Raw genomic sequence first — 5,626 nt, 5'->3', positions numbered from 1 at the left:
TCCCCCCTCTCCTCTCTCTCCCCCTCTCCTCTCTCTCCCCCCTCTCTCCCTTCTCTCCCCTCTCTCTCCCCCCTCTCCTCTCTCTCCCCCCTCTCTCCTCCTCTCCTCCCTCCCTCTCTCTATCCCCCCTCTCCTCTCTCTCCCCCTCTCTCCTCCTCTCCTCCCTCCCTCTCTCTATCCCCCTCTCCTCTCTCTCCCCCCTCTCTCTCCTCTCTCCCCTCTCTCTCCCCACTCTCTCCTCTCCTCCCTCTCTCTCTCCCCTCTCTCCTCTCCTCCCTCTCTCTCTCCCCTCCTCTCCTCTCCTCCCTCTCCCCCCTCTCTCCTCTCCTTCCTCCTCTCCTCCCTCTCTCTCCTCCCTCTCTCCTCTCTCCTCCTCTCTTTCCTCCTCTCCTCTCTCTCTCTCACTCTTTCTCCCCCTCTCTCTCTCCTCTCCTCCTCTCTCTTCTATCTCCCCCCTCCTCTCTCCCCTCCTCTCTTCTCTTCCCTCTCTCTCTCCCCTCTCCTCCTCTTATCTCTGGAATGGAATGATGAAGAAGAGAGTCTCTGAACGACACCAACTATGTTAAACTGTGTGAGTTACTGAAGGAGAAGCACTGCTCACCAAGCGACTGTGGATAAACAAGACATGTATTTATTATATATAACAACAACATACACGCTAAGCTATTCTTTAATCAGACTATATATTTTTATTTATTTAATTTCACTCATCAGTTAAACTGCAGTCTACAGTACATCCGAACAGGGTTGGAATGATACCAGATGTAATGTTAGTTAGATATGAAGTATATTTAGACATAAGGTCTGTCTGTCTGTCTGTCTGTCTGTCTGTCTGTCTGTCTGTCTGTCTGTCTGTCTGTCTGTCTGTCTGTCTGTCTGTCTGTCTGTCTGTCTGTCTGTCTGTCTGTCTGTCTGTCTGTCTGTCTGCTTCCCTCATTCCCTCTAGACTGTCCCTAATGGCCCCCTATTCCTTCCCTCATTCCCTCTAGACTGTCCCTAATGGCCCCAAACCCTCTTTCCCTCTAGACTGTCCCTAATGGCCCAAAACCCTCATTCCCTCTAGACTGTCCCTAATGGCCCACTATTCCTTCCCTCATTCCCTCTAGACTGTCCCTAATGGCCCCAAACCCTCATTCCCTCTAGACTGTCCCTAATGGCCCCACACCCTCATTCCCTCTAGACTGTCCCTAATGGCCCCCTATTCCTTCCCTCATTCCCTCTAGACTGTCCCCAATGGCCCACTATTCCTTCCCTCATTCCCTCTAGACTTTCCCTAATGGCCCCAAACCCTCATTCCCTCTAGACTGTCCCTAATGGCCCCCTATTCCTTCCCTCATTCCCTCTAGACTGTCCCTAATGGCCCCAAACCCTCATCCCCTCTAGACTGTCCCTAATGGCCCCAAACCTTCATCCCCTCTAGACTGTCCCTAATGGGCCCCTATTCCTTCCCTCATTCCCTCTAGACTGTCCATAATGGCCCCCTATTCCTTCCCTCATTCCCTCTAGACTGTCCCTAATGGCCCCAAACCCCCATTCCCTCTAGACTGTCCCTAATGGCCCCCTATTCCTTCCCTCATTCCCTCTAGACTGTCCCTAATGGCCCCAAACCCTCATTCCCTCTAGACTGTCCCTAATGGCCCCAAACCTCATTCCCTCTAGACTGTCCCTAATGGCCCCAAACCCTCATTCCCTCTAGACTGTCCCTAATGGCCCCCTATTCCTTCCCTCATTCCCTCTAGACTGTCCCTAATGGCCCCAAACCCCCATTCCCTCTAGACTGTCCCTAATGGCCCCCTATTCCTTCCCTCATTCCCTCTAGACTGTCCCTAATGGCCCCAAACCCCCATTCCCTCTAGACTGTCCCTAATGGCCCCCTATTCCTTCCCTCATTCCCTCTAGAATGTCCCTAATATTTTAACATAGAGAATAGGGGGCCATTAGAGAGGCAGATCTATATTTTAACATAGAGAATAGGGGGCCATTATAGAGGCAGATCTATATTTTTTAACATAGAGAATAGTGGCCCATTATAGAGGCAGATCTATATTTTAACATAGAGAATAGGGGGCCATTATAGAGGCAGATCTATATTTTAATATAGAGAATAGGAGGCCATTATAGAGGCAGATCTATATTTTAACATAGAGAATAGTGGCCCATTATAGAGGCAGATCTATATTTTAACATAGAGAATAGGGGGCCATTATAGAGGCAGATCTATATTTTAATATAGAGAATAGGGGGCCATTATAGAGGCAGATCTATATTTTAACATAGAGAATAGGGGGCCATTATAGAGGCAGATCTATACTTTAACATAGAGAATAGGGGCCCATTATAGAGCCAGATCTATATTTTAACATAGAGAATAGGGGGCCATTAGAGAAGGCAGATCTATATTTTAACATAGAGAATAGGGGGGCCATTATAGAGGCAGATCTATATTTTAACATAGAGAGGCAGATCTATATTTTAACATAGAGAAGGCAGATCTATATTTTAACATAGAGAGGCAGATCTATAATAACTTATTGTAATGAACAGTAGGCGGTTGGTTGAAGCAGAGAGGTGTGTCTCTTGCACGTCTCCACGGCAACCTGTTCGGTTGTTGTCATAGTAACCGGCGACTGTTTTGACGACTGTGTTCTGAGAGTTGACGACCTGTTGGAGACAGTTGTTGGTTCACACCAGGTCACACACCGACAAAACAGATCGTACCGGATCACACCGATCAAACTAGATCGTACCGGATCACACCGGATCACACCGGATCACACTGGATCACACCGGATCACACCGGATCATACCGGGTCACGCCGGATCACACCGGATCGTACCGGATCACACCGGATTGTACCGGGTTCTAAAGCAAGCAGGTATTAATAAACCAACTTGACTGACAGTTCTCTAACCAATCAGAGGAGAGGAGGAGACAGGACAATAACCAACCAGGACATTGATGTCCTTTAGAAAATTAGAAGTTTCCAGAAGAAACTCTAGGGTATTATGTCCCAAATGGCACCCTATTCCCTATAGGGCTGGAGTCAAAAGTTGTACACTATATATAGGGAATAAGGTTTTCATTTAGGATGCAATCCTAGAGGTCTTTCACAGTGGTCATCCCCTCTCTATGAGCGCTGTGTGTGTCTGCCTCGCCTTGGAATAAGACTGTCGTACTTGAAACACCTTCATCATCACCATCATCATCATCAGCAGTAGAGCCAGGGGCAGGCCGCCAGGTCACAGACCATGACTAGAGAATGGAGACAAGGGAAGAAAATAATACAAAAAAAACTGTTTGTGAATACATCTCTATACTTTTTGTAATGATTTAATTATTAATGATAACTCTCTCTCTCTCTCTCTCTCTCTCTCTCTCTCGCTCTCTCTCTCTCTCTCTCTCTCCTTCCCTCTCTCTCCTTCCCTCTCTCTCTCTCTCTCTCTCTCTCTCTCGCTCTCTCTCTCTCTCTCCCTCCCTCTCTCTCTTTCCCTCTCTCTCTCTCTCTCTCTCTCTCTCTCTCTCTCTCTCTCTCTCTCCTTCCCTCTCTCTCTCTCTCTCTCTCTGTCTCTGTCTCTCTCTGTCTCTCTCTGTCTCTCTCTCTCTCTCTCTCTCTCTCTCTCTCTTCCTTCCTCTCTCTCTCTCTCTCCATCTCTGTCTCTCTCTCTCTGTCTCTCTATCTCTCTCCATCTCTGTCTCTCTCTCTCTGTCTCTCTCTCCCTCTCTGTCTCTCTCCATCTCTCTCCATCTCTGTCTCTCTCCCTCTCTGTCTCTCTCTCTCTCCCTCTCTCTCTCTCTCTCTCCCTCTCTCTCTCTCTCTCTCTGTCTCTCCCTCCCTCCATCCCTCTCTGTCAGTTGTATCTCAAGTTCCAGTAATGTGTTCACTAGAGTGTCCACCTGACCTGGTATAATGTGTTGTAATATTAGAATATTTAATTTTTAAATTTCCTTTTTGATGCTGATTTTAAAATGTTTTAAATTAACGTGTCTGTCAGGGTGTGTAACCACGTTGTAAATATAAACATGTAAACAAACAAAGAGCTGAATAAACATGTATTTGCAGCATCCTTTGAATAGTTTGTGTGATTTGCTGAGTAAGGAACTGAACGAGAACAATATACCACTTCCTCACAGACACACTTAGACCGGCTGATGGGTGGGTAAGGGTTAACACCACCTAGACCGGCTGATGGGTGGGTAAGGGTTAACACCACCTAGACCGGCTGATATCACTACAGACTCTGGGTGGGTAAGGGTTAACACCACCTAGACCGGCTGATGGGTGGGTAAGGGTTAACACCACCTAGACCGGCTGATGGGTGGGTAAGGGTTAACACCACCTAGACCGGCTGATGGGTGGGTAAGGGTTAACACCACCTAGACCGGATGATGGGTGGGTAAGGGTTAACACCACCTAGACCGGCTGATATCACTACAGACTCTGGGTGGGTAAGGGTTAACACCACCTAGACCGGCTGATATCACTACAGACTCTGGGTGGGTAAGGGTTAACACCACCTAGACCGGCTGATGGGTGGGTAAGGGTTAACACCACCTAGACCGGCTGATATCACTACAGACTCTGGGTGGGTAAGGGTTAACACCACCTAGACCGGCCGATTTCACTACAGACTCTGGGTGGGTAAGGGTTAACACCACATCGACCGGCTGATATCACTACAGACTCTGGGTGGGTAAGGGTTAACACCACCTAGACCGGCTGATATCACTACAGACTCTGGGTGGGTAAGGGTTAACACCACCTAGACCGGCTGATATCACTACAGACTCTGGGTGGGTAAGGGTTAACACCACCTAGACCGGCTGATGGGTGGGTAAGGGTTAACACCACCTAGACCGGCTGATGGGTGGGTAAGGGTTAACACCACCTAGACCGGCTGATGGGTGGGTAAGGGTTAACACCACTTAGACCGGCTGATGGGTGGGTAAGGGTTAACACCACCTAGACCGGCTGATGGGTGGGTAAGGGTTAAGACCACCTAGACCGGCTGATATCACTACAGACTCTGGGTGGGTAAGGGTTAACACAACCTAGACCGGCTGATATCACTACAGACTCTGGGTGGGTAAGGGTTAACACCACCTAGACCGGCTGATATCACTACAGACTCTGGGTGGGTAAGGGTTAACACCACCTAGACCGGCTGATATCACTACAGACTCTGGGTGGGTAAGGGTTAACACCACCTAGACCGGCTGATATCACTACAGACTCTGGGTGGGTAAGGGTTAACACCACCTAGACCGGCTGATATCACTACAGACTCTGGGTGGGTAAGGGTTAACACCACCTAGACCGGCTGATATCACTACAGACTCTGGGTGGGTAAGGGTTAACACCACCTCGACCGGCTAATATCACTACAGACTCTGGGTGGGTAAGGGTTAACACCACCTAGACCGGCTGATGGGTGGGTAAGGGTTAACACCACCTAGACCGGCTGATGGGTGGGTAAGGGTTAACACCACCTAGACCGGCTGATGGGTGGGTAAGGGTTAACACCACCTAGACCGGCTGATGGGTGGGTAAGGGTTAACACCACCTAGACCGGCTGATGGGTGGGTAAGGGTTAACACCACCTAGACCGGCTGATGGGTGGGTAAGGG

This window comes from Salmo salar, unplaced genomic scaffold (assembly GCF_905237065.1).
Source record: "Salmo salar unplaced genomic scaffold, Ssal_v3.1, whole genome shotgun sequence".
Lineage (NCBI taxonomy): Eukaryota > Metazoa > Chordata > Actinopteri > Salmoniformes > Salmonidae > Salmo > Salmo salar.
Note: the sequence above shows the minus strand (reverse complement) of the source record.